The sequence below is a fragment of the Podarcis melisellensis genome, assembly GCF_964234715.1.
Source record: "Podarcis melisellensis genome assembly, chromosome: 14".
NCBI lineage: Eukaryota > Metazoa > Chordata > Lepidosauria > Squamata > Lacertidae > Podarcis > Podarcis melisellensis.
In genome coordinates this window covers 26,078,073-26,098,377 of record NC_138546.1, presented here as the reverse complement: position 1 = coordinate 26,098,377, position 20,305 = coordinate 26,078,073, and the positions used below count along the sequence as shown (strand labels likewise).

The 20,305-nt window shown below is 45.5% G+C and overlaps 2 long non-coding RNA genes across 2 annotated transcripts in view; one reads left to right on the top strand and one right to left on the bottom strand.

Moving 5' to 3' along the window:
• The window catches only part of LOC309356999, a 401,715-nt gene that overhangs the window by 181,377 nt on the left and 200,033 nt on the right, over nt 1–20,305 (top strand). The gene's annotated exons all lie outside the window — the stretch shown is intronic.
• LOC309356429 lies at nt 11,306–19,945 on the bottom strand. The gene is made up of 2 exons (XR_014162783.1): nt 19,818–19,945; nt 11,306–11,539 (listed from the first exon to the last, which is right to left on the bottom strand). It is a non-coding gene; the product is annotated as an uncharacterized lncRNA (long non-coding RNA).

The window sequence follows — 20,305 nt, the reverse complement described above, 5'->3', positions numbered from 1 at the left end:
AATTGTCCAGGAAGAGGGATGTGTGAGAAATGGCCTGAAACCCACCCAGGATTCAGTCCTGAAACCTATTATGTAAATTGCTATTTGCAAAGGAGCCTGAACAGCTATATTAAGCCTCCTGTCGGCTGACTCTCCAGCTGACGTAACAATAACAAGGGACCCAAAGTCCCAAGAAGACCTTATGTGCAGAGGACAGGTTCCAGGGAGATTACGGCTGTTTCTTTCAAAGAGAGATAATTAATAGGGAGGGAACATGGCTTGTTTTTCCCTCCCGCAGGCAACAGGGGGTGGGCTGATTCGTAATGGCTCCAGGAGCCACCTGCTGGAGCTCAGCACCGCTACAGGGAGGGACACTCAAGCAAAATGGCTCCAATGGACTGGGAGGGAGACTTCCTTGTAGCTTTGCCCTAAATGATTAAAATCCTGCACCAGTGTAACTGTCTGGTTACAAGTGACAGGTGCAGGGAGTTCTTCTTGTTCAAAAGCACCTCAGGAAACAAACAAATAACAAAAAGTTATTGAATCTCTGGCAGTCACTTCTAGGTGGTCTGCCTAGTTTCTACTAGAAATGGGGAAGAAAACCATTTGGCTTATATTTTCCTGCAAACCCACCCAAGTCACAGTTTCTGAACCGGGATATGCACCAAATCTCTACTCTCCTTTGAAATTTACACCTCTCTGAATGCGGTTCTCTAATTAAACAACTGCCAAAAAAAGGTCTATTTTAAGAAGAAATGTAGACAATAACACATATATCGGTACAAAAATGCTTTATAGTCATGAAAATTGCTTGCAAAGAACTATATATAAGGTACAAAAATGCATATATATTTGGAGAAATGAAAATGCCGATGAATGTCCTTGTGGATCTCTTAAAAAAAAGTTTGCAATCTGATGACACAATGGGGTGATCTGAATTTAAGGTTTTTAAAATTAGAATTCATCCACCCCTTGGGTCTACACTAGAAATGTATACTACTTTCATACCACTTTCACACACACCTCAAATAACCTTTATTGTTGTAGTTTGGTGAGGACACTCAGAATTCTCTGTTAGGACACCCTGTTCCCTAAGACATGCACACTAACCAAGGGCGATGGATAAGAGCTAAACCAGCTTAAGCGTGTAGTGCAGACCACAAGGAGCTGCATCTATCACAGCAGTGCAGCAGGGGCAAGCCTAGACACTTGATTTCACAGCAAGGGCAAGAATACAGTCCCCAGAGGTGCTATCTGCCAATCCTCCACACACTAAATAAATATGCTCTTTCTCTGAGAGAAAAACACCAAGTAGGCCAAGCAGAAGAAGAGCTAGCATACACAAGCATTCGTGACCAAACGCTCAATCTGCTGCTTTTGTGGTGTAGTGGTTAAGAGCGGTAAACTCGTAATCTGGGGAACCGGGTTCACGTCTCTGCTCCTCCACATGCAGCTGCTGGGTGACCTTGGGCCAGTCACACTTCTCGGAAGTCTCTCAGCCTCACTCACCTCACAGAGTGTTTGTTGTGGGGGAGGAAGGGAAAGTAGAATGTTTTGAGACTCCTTTGGGTAGTGAAAAAGTGGGATATCAAATCCAAACTCTTCTTCTTCTTCCCCAAGTCCCTTTATGATGACTGACCTAAATGTCACAAAAGACTCAGCAATCTTCCGACTCCAGCAAAGCACTACATAAGCGTGGGTTTTCAGCAAAGCTGGAGGTGGGCAGGTGGTTAAGAAAGCAAAGGTGGCTTGGTATTAGAGCCTTCCTTCCTTGGAGGTTTTAAGTAGTTGTTGAATGGCCATCTGTCATGGATACTTTTGGATGAGGTTCCTGCATTGCAGAGTGTTAGACTAGATGACCCATGGGGTCCCTGCCAACACTACAATTCTATTATTGTATGATCAGAGGGCCCCACCACCACTAGATGATGAGGCAGTTTGAAAGTGAGAGGCGGCGGGGATTTCTCAGCAACTTTGCAACTGAGCACACAGGAAATGTGCTGGACAAGCAGTTATGGCAATTGTGAAAAAGGAAGAGGAAGCCTCTTTCAACACGGACTTCCTTATTCTGCAGGATGAGAGCAGGTCACTGGAAGTGCAAAGGAGGGTGAGGGGTGGAAGAACTCTGGGGCAGTTGAGGCAACATCAGGGCCTGCAGGAAAGGGCTGTGTGGCCCAGGCAGAAAACCCAGTCACAGGTAGTCATCACACCTGAGCAGCAAACAATGGCAAGCGTCCAAGTCATTGGGGAAAAGGATGGGCAGGATGTCCCACTACACAACTGCGCCTAGTGCACCCGCTCACACCGTACTGCTGAGTGGGAGGACCCTGTGAGTCACGACTGTCCTTGGGCTTCTGGGATCTTAAACAAGAGCCATTGAGCAAGACAGCTGCTACAGGCACTTTCTCATTCCGGTGCTTCTCTCTGATCAGAGAATCATAGACTTGCAGAATATCCCCAAGGGTCACTTAGTCCAACTCCCTGCAGTACAGGAATCACAACTAAAGAATCCCTGACTGGTGGCCACACAACCTCTGTTTAAAACCCTCCAGTGAAGGAGAGGCCGCCACTTTCTGAGTAGTCCATTTCACTGTCGAACAGCTCTTACTGTCAGAAAGTTCTTCCTGATGTTTAGTCGGAATCTCCTTTCTCACAATTTGAATCCATTGGTTCGGATCCTACCCTCCAGAGCAGAAGAACAAGCCTGGTCCATCTTCCGTGGGACTCTGCAGATATTTGAAAACAGCCATCCTATCACCTGTAAGTCTCCTCTTCTACAAAAGAAAGCCTGTCCATCTCCTCTTCTGAGGCAGCTTCCTAATACCAGGAGAGGAGAGAGATATCAGTGGGGAGGGATGCTCAGCAGAGCTCTTATTGCTCTCATCAGGTACTGTGAAGCACAGAGATAACCATGGGAAGCTGAGTGAGGTTAGCCACAGATAAAGAAGGCGAAGAGGGGATGGCAGAAATGACCGGCAGAATCCGCGACCAAGAGAAAGAGACTGTGGAGGAGGACTGGAAGAAATTTAAAGCATATCTTAAAAATTGCTATAAATTTGAGGAATGTTAAAGTGTTAAGGGAGAGGAAGATGTATAATTACAGCTATACTTATCTTTTTTCTTTTCTTTTTTGATTTAAAGTGAAATTGAAATGAGATTAAGTTAAATTTTGATTGATTAAAAGGGTTGCTGAAAAACTGGAAAACTAGGATGCAAAAAGGGGAAGGTATGGGAAAGTCTGAGAAAAGAGGCTTATGAAAATGAGGTTAAGAAAGCAAAATGTATGTTTTGTCTGTGTTTGTTGTTGTGTGTTTTGTTTGGTGTGGTTTTGTTGTAAAAATTGGAAAATTAATAAAACTTATTATAAAAAAAAAAAAGAAGGCGAAGAGGGGGAAACAAAACACAAAGCAAAACCAAATCACCCCACCCCCCCAGTGCGCCAGCCTGAGAAACACCCACAGACAAACAGCGGAGTGGAAACTCACCACAGCCGGCCTTCTGCTTCCTGTGTGTTAGTGCTGATCACGCAGGCAGCGCACAGAAGACCCTCTGGGGTTTCGTTTCCTGCTCTCTCACAGCTGTGACATCCTTTGGCAACCCGGCTTTGGAAACGGGGTCACCCCTGCAAGAAATACTTGGTCCTAGGAGCTCTTAGCTCCTTATTACCCGGTGCTATACCAGCTGCACTGGCTCCCGGTGGAGTACAGGATCAGGTTTAAGGTGCTGGTTTTAACCTTTAAAGCCCTATACGGCCTAGGACCCTCGTACCTACGGGACCGCCTCTCCTGGTATGTCCCACAGAGGAACTTATGGTCTTCAAACAAAAACATCTTGGCGGTCCCGGGCCACAGGGAGGTTAGGCTGGCCTCAACCAGAGCCAGGGCTTTCTCGGCTGTGGTCCCGATCTTGTGGAACGCTCTGTCACAAGAGACTAGGGCCCTGCAGGACTTGACATCTTTCCGCAGGGCCTGCAAGACAGAGCTGTTCCACCAGGCCTTTGGTCAGGGCACAGCCTGACTCCCTCCTTTGGCAATCTTCACAGAACTTTAGCCTAATGGTTGCCATCAATTTGAGTTGAATTAATTTTATAATGAAATGATTTTAGAATGTTGTATTATTTTATTGTTTTTAGCCGCCCTGAGCCCGGCTTCGGCTGGGGAGGGCGGGATATGAATAAAAATTATTATTATTATTATTATTATTATTATTATGGCTCTCCCAGGTGGCCTGCCACACCACAGACAACCATTTTCGAATTTATTTATTGCATCGATACCTCACCTTTTCCTCCAAGGTGCCCAGGGTGGCATGTGTGATTCTCGCCCTCCTCATTTGATCCCCACATAATCAGCACATACTTAACCTGTGGAACTTGCTCCTGCCGGAGCCAGTGATGACCACCAATCTATATGTCTTTTGAAAAGGAGTGTACAAGTTCATGGAGGAGAGGACTATCGAAGGCTGCTAGCCAGGATGGCTGCTGTGTTCTCTGCCTCCACAGTTGGAGGTAGCAAAGCTTCTGAATACCAGTTGCTGAAAGCCACAGAAGAGGAGAGGGCTCTTGTGCTCGGATCCTGCTTATGGGTTTCCCACAGGCATTTTGGTTGGCCACTGTGAGAACAGGATGCTGGGCTTAGATGGGTCACTGGCCTGATCCAGAAGGCTCCACTTAGGTTCTTTTGTGGTGAGACTCCGCAAAGCGACAGATGGGAGCTCTGACCGTCCCCCTCTTCCCTTCTGCCTCCCTCTGAAAGCCGGTGTGGTTCTTGTGGGAAGGACGGAGAGTGCAAGAAAACCCCAAAATGTGCTCAGTTTGACGTGACTGAGTCATAAGGTGGTGAACTGGGGCGGGGAGGGGGGAAGCAGGGTGTGGTTTCGCTTAGCTGGGCCTCCTGTGCTCATCCTCCTAGAAAGGTTAGAGCTTCACATGACAGCTGCCTTGTTTACGTGCTGAGAATGGCTTTCAAGCAAGGCATCAAGATTTTCCTCTGTGGCGAGATCTCGCACCACAATGCACATTCGTCACCAGGGACCAGGGGCCTCAACAGTCTATTTTTATGCGAGGGTTTTTGCACGTTCACCTTTTGATCAAATCACCATGCAAAACTCCATTCTGGGGTGGGTGTTTGTTTGTATGTTTGTTTTTTGGCAAAACAATGTAGGGGGAAATAGCCAGGCCTGAAGTCCAAAAATGCACCCAAGATCCTGGATTATTTCAGAAGTATAATCAGGAGTGTCTTGCAGCCCTTCCTTCTAAGCTCAACACTTTATTTCAAGGTTTGGAGTTGGTGATCCGTTCTTTGACTTTTGCACTTGAGCCTCAGGTATAAATTACACCCTGCAACTGGCCTCCTCCTAAATTGAAGCTGTCTGTCGAGGAGGGGAGCTTTTCCATTAGAATAAGGCTGCAATTTTCGCAATGCTCCAAAACGACAACTAACTATTTGCACAGGAGGAGGGTGGATTTTGCGGGGAGTGTGGGAGGTGGCAACATTAATATAACCAGAGAGGAGGAAATGTTCCCCAAAGCACCCCAGCCCACAACCCCTTTCCCCCACATCTGTGCAGAAGCAGCCTTCACATCTTGGAGAGGGCTTTTCTTATATGAACATGAGGGGGGAGAAATTGGGTCTGCTTTGCAGTTTAACGAAAATCTCCCTGATTCACAGGCCCCGAAACAATACACAAAATAAAACACAGCTCTTCTTTGAAATCTACACTTCTCTGAATTTTACAAGGCAGCTATCCAGCCCCAAAATGTGCATGGAAATGCATGCATTATGGGGAAAGTGCACATAAGAAATGAAATTAATTGAAGCACCCCTTGGGATGTGGAGAGGCATCAGTTCTCATCCTGACCTGTATCTGTCACATGCAGAGCTGTTGCTGTTCTGCTACGATTCATTTTCCAATGAAAACTATGTTATTCATCTCATTGTCTGCTGCGGTTGAATTTTGCATAATTCTTTATGTTATTACTATGTAACTCTACACAATTTGTTTCAATGTAAAGGAAATACGGTGCAAATTGGGATGGAGGAGATGCCATCAGTTATGTATCATTTGTGGATGCAAAAAATAAGACTGAATACTGATTAGTCGCTTTACTAATTAAAATGATATCAAGTCTCAGACCAATATTCCTCAAGTCAAATAGAACCTCAACTTCTTCAGACTTTACTTTTATATGATTTCTCACATATCAAATCCTGGCTTGATCTGCCTCCATTTATAGGCATATCCTAGACTTTTTGATTGCAGTCAGAAATAAAATGTTGCTTAAATGTATGACAGCAGTACATTAAAATAAAAATTTAAAAACGCAGAAAAGTTAGCGATTTTTCAAGCCAAATTCAGTCTTTTTTGACACTTGATTTTGAGAACATTTGGTCTTGGTTTCCCAAACAAGTTTTAGCAGCTCAAGAGTGTGATGTTCTCAAACACATCGTCATCCCCCGAAATATTTAGCACCATTTTGCAAAATTTTTCACCAGGCAGTTGCTTCCTGTTCAAAATCTGCACAGCACCAACCGGTGTGTCTCTTCTCTAGCAAGGCACAAATAGCTCCCAACACACGGTTCTTTCCAAAGTGTTGTTCGTATCAGCTGCCGATGTACGATGGACTCCACGCCACTCCAAGAATCATATTTTAGCAACAAGGACATGATGGAGTGCTATATTCAGTGCTCAGCACAGAGATTAGAAAAAAAGCAATTTTGTTTGGCAGATTTCAGTGCATTAGTTTAGGAGGAAAAAAATGGGCAAAAATAACATCGTTCTGAAATTGCTAAGTTTAAGAACTGCCTTGCAGGCAACATGGAAATTTCCTGAAGACGAAACACCAAGCAAACTTCTTCAAAAACTTCTGCTGCATCAAATCCTTATTGAAACAATGGGGAGATGCAGAAGAGGTGCATAGTTTAACCAAGGAACTCACTCCCACATGGATGACCACCAACCTAAGGGTAAAGGGACCCCTGACCATTAGGTCCAGTCATGGCCGACTCTGGGGTTGCGGCGCTCATCTCGCTTTATTGGCCAAGGGAGCCGGCGTACAGCTTCCGGGTCATGTGGCCAGCATGACTAAGCCGCTTCTGGTGAACCAGAGCAGCACACGGAAACGCCATTTACCTTCCCGCCGGAGCAGTATCTATTTATCTACTTACACTTTGACGTGCTTTCGAACTGCTAGGTTGGCAGGAGCAGGGACCGAGCAACGGGAGCTCACCCCGTCGTGGGGATTCGAACCGCCGACCTTCTGATCAGCAAGCCCAAGAAGCTCAGTGGTTTAACCCACAGCGCCACCCGCGACCACCAACCTAGATGGCTATAAAAGAGGATCAAGTATATTTACGGAGGAGAGGGCTATCAATGGCAACTAGCCATGAAGAGCATATTCAACCTCCATTGTCAGAGGCAGCAAAGGCTTCTGAATACCAGTTGATGGGAATCACAAGTGGGAAGAGTGCTGTTGTGCTCCTGTTCTGCTTGTGGGTTTCCCATAATAGGTATCTGGCTGGCCATTGTAAGAATGGGATGCTGGACTAGATGAGCCACTGGCTTGATTCAGCAGGCTTGCGTTAGGCTCCTATGTGGGAAGGGAAATTGAGATTAAGCAGTCAGCCTAGTCAGGGCCGGATTTAGGTTTGATGAGGCCCTAAGCTACTGAAGGTAATGGGGCCCTTTATATGTCCAGCTGTCCTTTGTCAACAACAAATTATTGCTGTTTTTTGTGTTGAATATATGCTATATGGTAATTTATGGACCTAATACATTATCTAAAGCCATTTGCACATAACAAAATATGTATTTTATCAAAGTAATTGTTGAAAAGTACATGCAGAATACGAAGTCCATATGGAATGTAGGCACCCTATATATAGAAATGAGCAAATCAGTGATATTTTAGGGAGCAGGCTAGCAGGCAGGGCCCATTAATTACATCATAGGAGCCTACACAACACAAAACACTGTTTCTGTATGTAAGTTTTATTTTTATTTGTTTTTTATCTTATATTTTGGAAATGTACATCCAGGTTTTTTCCTTTAAGTTTTTTGGGGGGCCCCAAGAGAGTGGGGTCCTAAGCTATAGCTTGTTTAGCTTATACATAATTCCAGCGCCGAGTCTGGTTTGTTTTCATAAAAATTTGCACAAACGTTACGCACTGGCAGGTGGCTGTTTCCTTGCACTTCCTGCTTTACTTTCCCAACACTTTTCATCCTGTGAAAAATCCTGTTATGAAAGAAAAAAAGGGCAGATTTGTTGCACAAGAGTGGTGCTGCTATCTATCCCAGCATACCTGTTTTCTTTGCAAGGGGTTGTTATATTATCTTCCTATCAAGGAAGGCTTGTGGGAGGGGAAGGCAGGTGGTCCTTTGAGGTACACCAGCTTTATGCCATCTTGGGAGTTCGAGCGAAGCACCAGCACTTTGGATTGTGCTTATAAATGGACCAAGAGCAGAGTAGTGATTTAAGGACTAGTAAGATAATGCAAAAAAAGGAGAGACATCACCTTGCCAACAAAGGTCCGTATAGTAAAAGCTGTGGTTTTCCCAGTAGTTATGTATGGAAGTGAGAGCTGGACCATAAAGAAGGCTGATCGCCAAAGAATTGATGCTTTTGAATTATGGTGCTGGAGGAGACTCTTGAGAGTCCCATGGACTGCAAGAAGATCAAACCTATCCATTCTTAAGGAAATCAGCCCTGAGTGCTCACTGGAAGGACAGATCGTGAAGCTGAGGCTCCAATACTTTGGCCACCTGATGAGAAGAGAAGACTCCCTGGAAAAGACCCTGATGTTGGGAAAGATGGAGGGCACAAGGAGAAGGGGATGACAGAGGACGAGATGGTTGGACAGTGTTCTCGAAGCTACCAGCATGAGTTTGACCGAGCCGCGGGAGGCAGTGGAAGACAGGAGTGCCTGGCGTGCTCTGGTCCAGGGGGTCATGAAGAGTCGGACACGACTAAACGACTAAACAACAACAACAACAGGATAATGCAATAAGGCTGCCAGCCATAGCAGCTGCATTGGGGATTAACTGGAGCAGGCATAGGCAAACTCGGCCCTCCAAATGTTTTGGGACTACAACTCCCATCATCCCTAGCTAACAGGACCAGTGGTCAGGGATGGTGGGAGTTGTAGTCCCAAAACATCTGGAGGGCCGAGTTTGCCTATGCCTGAACTGGAGTTTCCAAGTAGTCTTCAATGGCAGCCCCATGTGCAACTCACTGCAGTAGTCTAGTTGAAGTCCATGATCTACCATACACCTTTACTACTGCCATTACAACAATAAAAAGTTATAGCAGGTAAAAAAGCCGTGCTTGATGCTTTTGGATTACTAAGTTTGGAGCACTCCCTCTTGTGAATCTGAATATGACCCAGCAAGAAGTCTGCTGAAATTGCACACAGAAAATGAATCAACACAGAAAGGGGTTTTCCGAGGCATCTCAAGAATTTGGCAACCCAAAGGAACAATGGGGCAAGTGGATCTGTTAGAATATTACGGAACAACTCAATTGGCAGTGTTTGTTAGGGGAACAAGCCGAGGAGTTAATGCAGACAAACTGTGTGGTTTGGCTTTGTGGCTTTCCGGAGAGACCTCGGCTTTCTGTTGCTTCAGCAGTCTCTCTCTGCCTTCTGTTTAGCCACAACTGTCAGTTCTGAGATAATAGTTGTTAACTTAAGCCTAAACATATTTCAAATGCAGATGGATTTACAAAGCTCCCTGTGCCACTGCCTCTTTCTGGCAATTCCAGATTTTAAAATTTCCCATTTTCCACTGGAGTCTTGCCCAAATGGCTCAATTGGTCCTAAGTCAAGACATGCCCATATCTATCAATTTATCTATCAATTTCAGTTTCTCCTTTTTCCTGCCTTAAGTTCAGTTGTCCACATTTCCACATCAATTTGCAATTCCACCCCATCCTGTGTGTGTGTGTGTGTGTGTTTCTTTATTTGCAATATGCGTCAGTCATAAACATTGATTCGTACACAACAGGGTTTTTTAAAGAAAACGTTTTGCAATCCTAGCCCCCACAAAAGCACCAAATGTCTATTTAATTACATGTAACTTTTAAGCAGTGCTTCTTTTCTTTAAAAAAAATGTTTAGGGGTACTCTCATTTTGACTCAAGAAAATCACCATTTTATAGTTCAAATCGGGGGAAATAAATACAGTAAATGGACAAAAGTACAAAAATTCACAAAATGTTTAGGGGTATGCGTCCCCCCAGAAAAAGCACTGCTTTTAAGTCATTTCAGTTTTTAAACAGAAGTGTCATTCCACATTTTGCCCTGTGTTCTCAGAGGCCTATAACCGTAGTCTTACCATGTTCTGTCAATGTTGCATATGCCATGAAACTATGCTAGTAGCAGTGGTTTTCTTGCCTGTTCAACTCTCTTGGACAAGGGCTGTCAGTTTGTCCCTTCAGTCCCAGAACTGTGAGATCCAGTTCCCAAATAGTTCTGCATTTAGGGTCTTCCAATACTTTGCAGCAGTAAGCCATGCAGCAGTTATCAAGTAAGTAATGAGATCCTTGTGTGGGAAAGTTAGCAATTACAAAAACAACAACCCTTCTCCTGAACTTTCAACAGCACTTTAGTACAAATTTCTCCTATCTCCACATTTTTGTATGCAATCTTATACGCGTGTGCATTTCTGTACAATTTACTTGTCTGGAAAACTGCATTGCAAAATTCTGAGAAGAGCAATTCTCAAAAAGCAGCTGTGTTTGGAGTCTTATATTGTTATGGAAAGTGCAAACTGGATAGGTTTGTCTTTCAATTCAACCTGAATCAAATCGCACCCCTATTGCTAGTTGTGCTTGCAAGACGTTGTTTGGAGCTCTCTGGTATTTAATCCCAGAAACAGGAGGGAAAACGTCAGTGGTGCTTATGGGGCAGGGGGAGGGGAGTCCACCATATGACACCTTGGCTCTTGCCCAGGACTGCTCAGGCCACAATAAATGAGATAATCTTTAAGTTACCCCACTGAATTCTTTCTGTGTATGTGTGTGTGTGTGTGTGTGTGTGTGTGTGTTGTAGATGTGCTAATCCAATCGTCTCCTCTATCCTCTCTCTTTTCCCTTTGATTTGAGCACAGCCTCTTGGGAGATACAGACTCATCACAAATAGCTTCTTGGGGACAGGAGCAAATGAAATGTAACAAATCTCCATTTGCAATTTTTGGAGCATGTGGTCAGAATGCAGAGCAGAGGAACCAGCGCCGCCAATTGCTTCCCTTAATGTGTTCCGGAACAACCTCAAGCCTCATCACAAAACTCGCTTTTCTTTCTCTCTTGCTGAGATGAAGAATTGAGAGAAGAGAGCAGTAAAACATCTCATTTATTTTTGTGTGTATAAAAAGCAGGGGGAGACATTATTTGTTTTTGCATTGCTCCTTCACACCTTCTCCCTCGGCCTGCAAGATCTTTGGCCCACTTTGCTGTGTCAGGCTGCAAGCAAAGAGCCAATAAGAAGCTTCAGCAGTGCTGCTGCTGATGCCCACACCTTGCATCCCAGCAACTTCATGCTTTTGAAACAGGTCTAATTATTCCAAATCTGGAATAGAGAAGAGAAAACCTTACATGATTAAATGTGCTTTGACTATCTGCAATGATTTTTAATCCTTATTTCGGGCCTTGGCCCAAATGCCTTTACTGCCCCACCCAGTTTAAGCCCTGGCATAGTGCACCCCCCAGCCTAACCAAGTCTGGACACTTTTAGACAATCTGTCTCTTGAACATTCCCCCTGGTATGTTTGCACAAAGACTGTGTGGAACTGTATCTCTTAATCTCAGAGTTGTGGGTTTGAGCTCCACATTGGGCAAAAGATTCCTGCATTGCAGAGAATTGGACTATATGATCCTTGGGGTCCCTTCCAGTTCTAAAGTTTGATGATTCTATGAATATATGAACTAAAAGCAGAGACATCACCTTGCCAACAAAGGCCCGTATAATTAAACCCCTGGTTTTCCCAGTAGTGATGTATGGAAGTGAGAGCTGGACCATAAAGAAGGCTGATTGCCAAAGAATTGATGCTTTTGAATTATGGTGCTGGAGAAGACTCTTGAGAGTCCCATGGACTGCAAGAAGATCAAACCTAGCCACTCTGAAGGAAATCAGCCCTGAGTGCTCACTGGAAGGACAGATCCTGAAGCTGAGGCTCCAATACTTTGGCCACCTGATGAGAAGAGAAGACTCCCTGGAAAAGACCCTGATGTTGGGAAAGATGGAGGGCACAAAGAGAAGGGGACGACAGAGGACGAGATGGTTGGACAGTGTTCTCGAAGCTACCAGCATGAGTTTGACCAAACTGTGGGAGGCAGTGGAAGACAGGAGTGCCTGGCGTGCTCTGGTCCAGGGGGTCACAAAGAGTCGGACACGACTGAACGACAACAATTTCCTATTCATTTTGAGTGGCTAGCATGATGCTGCTATTATCCCACATTTATCTGGTTCGTTATTCAACTAAGCCCACTCTCATTGTACCACCTGAATTTGCTAGCCTGCAGCCTGAAAAAAGGCCTTGCCCAGTCGCAGATCAGAGGTGCCATATCTTTCACCCTCTGTGGCCTCTTGGTGCATCTCAGAGCCACACCAGCCAGCTCCGCTGCATTGCGCTGTTATTTTCCCATAAACTGAAGCTGTAAAGGCCCCGACATATATCAGCGTGGCAGCCACAGGCCGGCCTGCTAATGCACCAGCCTAATGAATATGAATGGCATCTTCGTAAATGTAGCGTTGTGTCATTAAATTCTTTCACACCTCAGCAACCCTGGAAAGGTTACTTGGAATTAAATGTAAATTACATATTTACTGGAATGAAACAGATCGGCATGTCATTCCTTTGAAAAACATCATCTAATTTAATAACGGCACAAACTTGCCTCACAATAAGCTGGGTCCCTTCCTCCCACCATGTATCTTTTGGTGCTGAGGTCTTTCAGTTGAAGGCTATCACTGTCTCCATCAGCTGCCAGCCAGATGCCTTTTTTGCTCATTGTGAATCTGTTCTGTTTTTTCCTCCTGGAGCACAAAGGGAGAAATGAACACGCCCAGAATTCTGCCCATGCCCTTCTCTGAAGTTAGACGTGTGCAGAGGAGGAGGATCAGGAGTCTGAAAACCAAGCCTTATGAGGAACAGTTGAGGGGACTGGTTAGGTTTCACATGGAAAAGAGAAGACTGAGAATCACAGCTAAAATCCTGTCAGATGGTCACCCAACCTCTGTTTAAAAGCCCCCAATGAAGGAGACCCCACCACCTTCTGAAGGAGTACCTTCCACCGTCAAACAGCTCTTACCATCAGAAAGTTCTTCCTAATTGTCAAGGCTCTGCCAAGGCTTCGGGGAAACCGTTCCTCCCCCAGTTGCAGCAAGAGCATAGAAAACAAGGAGAGTCCCTTTTTAATTAGTTTTTATTCAGTCCTAATAGCGAGAGACAAAAGAACGCAACATGGCGTTGCTCCAAACTGGTCTCCTCCTCCCACATTCCTAACAACAGCAGCCCTCCTTATGGTGGCTGCTTGTAGCCAAAAAGTTTCTGATTCCGTTGTTCCTGTACCCTTAATGAATGCGAGTTCTTGGAGAAGGGGGATCAGAAATACTCTCCAGTGACAACGTGTCAGCTGGCTGTCCTGTCGCAATCCCCTCCCCTTTCTTCTAACACATCCCAACTCCTTTGTTCGTCTGTCTCTGTGCTGTGACCTTCCTCAGACTCCCCAAAGCCTTGCTGTAAATCAAGGCTGCGTCCCTCTTCTCCTGTAGCATCAGGAGAAGGGGAGGGGGTGATCCCCACTAGTCCTCCTCCTCCATCTCATCCTCTTGAGTCCGTCAGAAAGTTCTTCCTAATGTTGAGTTAGAATTTCCTTGCCATTTGAATTCATCCGCTGCTGCTCTGGAGCAGCAGAAAACAAGCTTGCTCCATCTTCCATGTATTTGAAGATGGCTATTATGTCGCTTCTCAGTCTTCTCTTCTCCAGGCGAAACACAACTCCAGACCCTTTAACATCTTGGTTATCCTCCTCTGCACACTTTCCAGCTTGTCATTATGCTTCTTAAACTGTAGTGCCCAGAATGGGGACATAGGGCTCCAGGTGGGGTCTGACCAAGGCAGACTAGAGTGGTACTATGTCTTTCCTTGATCAGGACACTATATTACTGTCAATGCAGCCTAGGATTGCATTAGCTTCTTTTTGCTGGTGGATCATCCTGTTGGCTCATATTAAGCTTGCGGTCTACAAAGACCCCATCAATGATTTCTAAAGCAGGTTAGACCACTTTAAACAAAGTCACCTTTCACTGAAGTCAGATCTTCAGCTCCCCTCTAAGTCTCAGTCTGGCGATGGGTGGTGCTGAAACAACATTTAAATCCTGCTCCAGCCTAAGCCATACAGGGAGCTGTCCAGGGTGCTGCTGAAGTCTTGCTCCATCTCACCTCCATTCTGCCAAGGCCAAAGCTAGCTTCCCAGCAGGTATGATGAACTGCAAGGGTTCAAGACAGGTAGCAGTTTCCAGGTCAGATGATGGACTGACTGTCAAGTGATGCTTGATTTGAGTGCCACAAAGCTATTTATTTTTTACTATTATTTATTAAATTTGTATACTGCCCTTCATCTGAAGAGCTCAGGGTGGTTCACAACATAAAAATACAAGATAAAAACACAAAATACGTTAAAAAACAAAAGCCACAACCCAATACCACCCCCATATGCTGCCATATAAGAAAGGATCTGAGTGGTTTATGTTTTTTTTAAAAATGCAAATAATTATGACACACATAGAATTTGAACAAAACAAAACCAGCAACAGCATCCAGGGTCCTTTATATTCCATGAAGACGCCCTCTAGCCCTGGACAAGTGGCTCCCTCTGGACCTCAGCTGCAAAACAGGTATTCCAGTGGCCCACCTACCAGGCTGGCATATGAGCAAACCACCCCCAAGAATTGCAAAGAGCTTTGCTGATTAAAATTAGGAATAGTGGCATCCGCAGTCAGCGAGCTGGTATCTGGACAGATGTGGTCCTCATAGTAGTCAACTATCCACATTGCAAGTGGGCTTGTGGTGGCTGCTCCACAAATCTCTCTGGGATCTGTCAGTGTCCATTTCCCCTACAAAATTTCCTGTAAAGAGGGAATTGTTTCATTGGTTGAGAGAACCAGGGCCTTGTTGATGGCATTGTTTGTTCTTACAAAAAGAGCAAGGCCAGACGGGCTTTATCTATGCCATCCCAGGGGCCTCCTCAGCTCCTAAAGACTGAAATTATGTCTCTCTACAGCAGGATATTGCTGCTTGCTTATTTATGACTCTGCATTTCGTGAATATTTCTTCTGGTTGGGGAGCCTAATGATATTTCTCCAATATAGTTCTCGTCTCTTCAAGTAAGGCAAGAAGAAAAAGAGGGCAGAATGGAAAGGATAGACTTTAAGCGCTTTCCCTAGAGATTCGGATGTTCGGAACACTTTGGCCACAGAAGGGAAAGACGGTAGGATAGTTGCACACACACGAGGGGGCAGGGTTCATAATTGTGTATAATGTAGTAACAGTAGGAATAATCATAACACAACTTGGAATCAGTTTAACTGCAAAATCGCCTTACCTCACATATGCCTGTTTGACTAAAACTGTGGTCCCAGTTTCAGGGGTCACATAATACCTGTTCCACATTTGTAAGAAATTGATATTTTAGTATGGCAGCAGCACCTACACTCTGGAACTCCCTGCCAATGGACATTCAAGAAGGCCCCTTCACCGTAGTCTTTTTGGTGCCTGCTAAAAACATTTCTGCTTAAACAAGCCTACCCAGACATGTAGAATGCTGCTTTCATCTGTGTTTAACTTACTGCTGATTTTATCCTTTTCCAATCTTTTACAGAGTTGTTTTTCCCATTTCCCCTGATAGTAATATTGCTTTATCATCTTTGTAAACCACGCTGAGGTCTTCTTACAATCAAGCAGTGTACAAATAGTATGAAATAAATAAATTTATATCAGGCACACTATGTAAAACTAGAAAATATTACAGCATCAATAAAACAGAGGATGCATTTAAATGTACAGGAGAGAAGGCACACAAGTTCTTGTATAAGTAAAGAGCTATAATCAAGCAGTGGGATAAACCCGTTCCTACAAGTAGCCCTACATTTGGGGAGGCATCAGAGGAAGGCCACTTCAACCCATCACTTCTCATCAGGGTGACCCAGGCCTGGCTTGGAGTATATATAATTCAACAGCCATTTCAAAAGGCCCTCTGAGCTCTTGTTCACCTACTCCCTCACTCTGCCAACACGTCTAAGGATCCTGGCATGCTACCCAGCCCATTTCTCCAGCCTCTCTGCCCACATGATCAGCACACCTGGGCACCAAACGCTCATCAAAGCCAAGCCAGATTAAGCTTGCAGACATTCACGGTCTCTTTTCCCCAGCTGGTTCTCCTCCAGGTGAGTCATCAGAGCGATCTGATGATGAAAGGCAGCCAGGAGCGGCTGGTCCCACCACGAGGCTTGCCTCCTGGCCCAATCAATCCTGGCAATCAAAGAGAGGCCAAGCTGTGATTCAGGGCTCAATCTGCCAGCTCTCATGCTCAGCTACAAGGCAATGCTGCGCCTGCACGTAATGAACCACTTAGGTGTACCTTAGATGCTTACACCTGCAAATGATAAAGGCATTGATGTGCATCAATGGCTGTTAATCCCACTTCCAACAGCAGAGACAGCGTATGAGCCAACCTCTCTCCCCACAGTGTTGTATCAGATGTTCTGTGCTGGTGGGCCATGAATCTGAGTCCTGTTTTCTAGGCCCAGAATCTTAAAGTGCTTCATGTATCCTGGCAGAACTTACGGTCATCCTAGGGGCTTCTGTGGCAAGGTCAAGGAACCTATGACTCTCCAGAAATTGCTGGACTCAAACTCATCTAGTCCAACCCCCCCCCCCCATGCAGGAATCTTTCACTCCAAGTGAGGCTCAAACCCATGACCCTGAGATTAAGAGTCTCATGCTCTACCAACTGAGCTATTGTTTGGTAAATTATAACATGGTTTCCTTACAGAGCTCTTCAAAGTTCAGATTCATGTGTTTTTCCACACAGCAATCAGAAAAAAGATGTGCAGGCAGTAACTGTTGGTATGGGGGGTTGCTATTTTCAGACTCCATTCTTGTCTGAAACAAAAGAGGCTGGTTAAAGCCATGCGGCTAAGCAGAAGCAACCAGCTCAGAACTCCTCACACACTGAATTCACATGTTGACTGAGTATAACAAAAGGCTTGGTTGCCCATTCCTCCCAAGATGAGGTGCAGTGATATAGGTTAAGCCTGGCAGGACAACTTACCCTATGGCATTAACCCCTTCATGCATTAATTAGACTCAAGTGGGTCTGGTTACCCTACACTAGCTTGTCAAAATCCTTCTTAAACTGTGGTGCCCAGAACTGAACACAGGACTCCGAGTAGGATCTTACTCCCATCCTCCTCCTTGACCGCATTGGCTACTGGGAGTTTGAGTCCAGCAGTTCCTGGAGAACACTAAGCTCCCCTGCCCTAGGAAATGTTTCCAGCCTGTTACCAAGCACACTGTTTATTGCACCAAGAAGCCAGTGGGAGTATCAAGCATTTTCTACTTAGACTTGACATTTGTTTCCTCTGTCTTTCAAACACAAGCTTTGGCTTGAGCAGAAGATGATGGTTTACATTTTAAGCACCCTGTAAGTGCTGCAGGGTGTCTGTTGTCAGGACAGAGCCTGGAATCTGTTTGCAGCCAACCTCGCCCTCTAATTCCTTAAGAGGTGACTTCTTATGCAACCAGACATGTCCTTTCGAAACCTCTTCTGTGTGCTCCGTGACATATCACGGAAGCGGCTGCATATCACAGAAGCAAATATGTTATCATTATTTCAATCAATGATATCATTATTATGGTGCAATTATTATTATCTCCATTATCTGGGGTTTCTTCCCATGGGGGGAGGTGGAAGGGAAATCTAGCAGCGTGCTGTCATGCACAGGATAAACAGAGACACTCAAAGCCAAGACTAATGGGAGAGAAGGTCAGGTCGCCCTGTCCATTCTATGTCTCTTGGTAAACATTAACCAGAATCAGCAAACGGGTGGAGGTTTTTTTCATTCAGTGGGGAATGCCAAGTGGTTTTAGCAGGACACAAGGAACGCTAGTCTTAAGAAGCATCGACTTGGAGTGCAATTCTTCACTAGGGCAAAGATAAACTTTTCAAGCCGTCTCCTGACAGTGATTTACTTGGAACTTTGTGTTTTTCCAGAACTGTGGAGGCAGAGGACAGCCACTTAGGCTAGTAGCCATTGATAGCTCTCTCCTCCAGAAATACGTCCAATGCTCTTCAAAACCTACAACGATAGGTTCAAGCAGAGCCCAACAGGAGGAACAAGAAAGCTACGGAGCTCAGGTCTTGCTCGTGGGTGATCACTGTGAGAACAGGATGTCCTCTTTGGCCTAATCCAGCAGGCTCCTCTTATGTAACCCAGGTCCATGACTTCCAATGGGTCTACTCTGAGTACAGGCGACTCCCCACTTACGTGGGGTTTACGTTCCTGGCCCCCCACTCGCATAAGTGAAATATGCATAAGTGGGGAGCCTGCTGTGGTAAATACATCTCCCCACTCAACAGCTGTCAGGTGGGGTGGCGCAGCAGCAGTGAGAGCTCCTGCACGCCATTTTGGAACCCTTGGAGTCTCTTTTCTGGACTCTGGGCTCTGGGGAGGATCTCCTCATGAGCCATGAGGACTTCCCAGCTCTCTCCTGCGATTTCAGGTTGGTGTCGAATTATTTAATTATTCCCAGCGCCACGCATATATGCGCTTACGTGAGAGTCAATCCTGCGCGAGGGGAGGAGTGGGCACCCCTGTTTCTTACTTGGATGCCACCCTGTGAGTGGCTGGATCCGAGGACAGAAAACCCAGTGGGGGGGGAGTGCCTTGCTGAAACATGGATTTGAGATGCCTCTTATTTAGGTCACAACTGTCCGGTAGACAACAGTCTCGGTTTGGAGGGCTGATAAATCGGGTTTATTAGGGATTAAGGGACGGCATGCTGGATTTGAGCTGGTGAGTCGAGGGAGAGAGAGTTTCTCCCCATTTTGGACATCTGCGGGGTTCTACATAACCAGCTTTTTCATTTTATTTCTTTAAAGAGGAATCTGACGCGATCAAGCTTAAGAAGGTGAATTAATGTAGTGGGGCTTTGTACTCCAATCCAGCAATGAAAATCCTTTCTAAAAGTCTAATTTCCTTCGTTGTTATTCATGATTACAAAATAATAAGATTGCTGGAGAGAGGGAGAAAAATCCAATAGAGTAGATGTCAATATTGGGCAGGCGGCTCAGCAGGAAATTTAATTGCAAACTGCACGCCAGTTAAATAGTCTCCGCACTCATCTTGGCTTTTCTTAAATTTTAATTAGGATAAAATTTACTAATCTTTTCGGCATACAAAGGGAAGTTTGCCAAGAGAAGCCCGCAATTGATCTGAGAGAGATTGCTTTCCTCCAAGAGCCTTTTGCCCTGACCACAAAATGCTGCACAAAAAAGACCAAGCTGGCCCGTACCTGCCCCCCCCCCTGCAGCCATCTTTGGCTCGTCTCCCACTCTCTCGCCACTCCCACCCCTCTTGGCACATGTGAAGTCCAGATGTTTTTTGTTGCAGAGCAAATTGACATGTTAAAATTACATTGTGCAAAGGAGCGAGGGCAAGCCTCAGCAAACAAGCCAGAACGCGTCCCTGGGTTTTTATGGGTCACCCTAACATTTATGGAATTTAACAAATTTGCACCACACAGCAAAAGTCAGGGTGAATTCCAAGGGGAGGCATGACTGACCGAATCGGTCCCCCGAGGTCCAACACCACCTACATGGGCTGAGCAGGAGGGCGGGCCTTGCCATGTTCCAACTTGTGTCCAGAATACAGATAAGGGGAAAGGCATCTGTTTCCCAGGAGTGACTGGGGACAGTGGCGTAGCGTGGGTTGTCAGCACCCGGGGCAAGGCAAGTAATTTTCACCCCCTAACCTGTGGATTTGCATACCCTAACCCCCAGATGTTGCGCCCGGTGCGACCGGCCCCCCCTGCACCCCCACGCTACGCCACTGACTGGGGATCCCTCACCAGGAAAAACAAAGACACCATGCCCTCCAAAATTCTGCCGATTAAAATCAGGATGTGCATCATTCGGTACTGTGCTTCCACGTGAGCCAGGTGGGACTTCTCCACCCCAGCCACCTGTCTCCGTTACCAGCAGCAGCGCCCTCAGAACATGATCTTCTTGTGCTTTAGAAAAACATTATGGTTTGTGCAATGGATGGATTTAG